The following is a 1,164-nucleotide window of genomic DNA, read 5'->3' on the forward strand; positions in this document are numbered from 1 at the left end:
AACTCCAACTATTCTCTGTCTCATATTGCCTACTTAGAGGCGATCTCTGCTTGACTTACAAAGCTATGTCTGACCCAGCTCTGTTAGAAATGCTACATCTAAAGAAATCCCAATCCCTCTGCACCACACACTTCAGAGACCTCAACCTCATTACCACAATCAACAGAATGTACTGGAGGGACAGGTTCACAACCCAGAGACTGTCCATGCTATGGAATAGACTTCACATACATGTCAAGCAGAGCACCTTGCTGACCCTCTTCAACAGAAATCTTGATGAGTGGATGAGAAATAGAAAATTCACCCACTACTCGACAGAGGCACTGGGAACTAAAGTTGGGTGGCACAATAACAGGGTAATCCTATGGCTAAGCTTGCAAAGGCCCTAGGGCCATCAGCCTAGTACACACCTATGAACCTATAAGAAAATATGATTTTTAAAAAATAGAATAAAAAAATCTGATAAAGTATGACAGAAATGCTGACAAAATATTTCTATTGCTTTTTTTAAAAAAAGATAGGTGAAAGTGCTATACCCAGACGAAACAACATACATATTTAGAGAGTAAGAAATTTTTCTGACTTCATCCATAAAGGAAAAGGTTAGGATTTTTTTTTTTAAACTGAAGGTATGCAAATGATGGGGGTCAAATGAAACTCACTCCAGAATTCCAGAGTAACTAAGAATTGTACTAGTAAAGCTGGTTGTACATCTCTTCAGTACTTTATATAAAGACTGGAAAAGGTAGATGGATACGATTCATCTGTAATGAGTGGGAATAAGAGAGAGACCAAAGATCACAGCTCAGTTTGTCAGAAATGTGAAAAAGAAAAAAAAATACTATAATATCAGAAAGGAAAAGTGTTGTTGATTGTCTACATTTATAGATTATAAGATGAAAACATCAATAATTCACAGCTATGTGAGTACATCAGACAAAGTAACATTTTTTAAAGTCAGTATTTATTGGTGTATAATAAGTAAAAGTTGATATTATCAACAAAAAGCATTAGTAATATCTAAATATAATCAATAGGACCACTTGCGGGAATGTTCTCTGAGGTCAGGTTAAATGCATTTTCAGCCAAAATGTGGATGTGGTCAAGTCTCAGTAATAAAATTCATGTGTAATATAATAAAAAGGTTTGTTGACAAGCTTTGCA

The sequence above is a fragment of the Protopterus annectens genome, chromosome 17.part0 (genome assembly GCF_019279795.1).
Source record: "Protopterus annectens isolate FY-2018-M chromosome 17.part0, PAN1.0, whole genome shotgun sequence".
NCBI classification, from domain to species: domain Eukaryota; kingdom Metazoa; phylum Chordata; order Ceratodontiformes; family Protopteridae; genus Protopterus; species Protopterus annectens.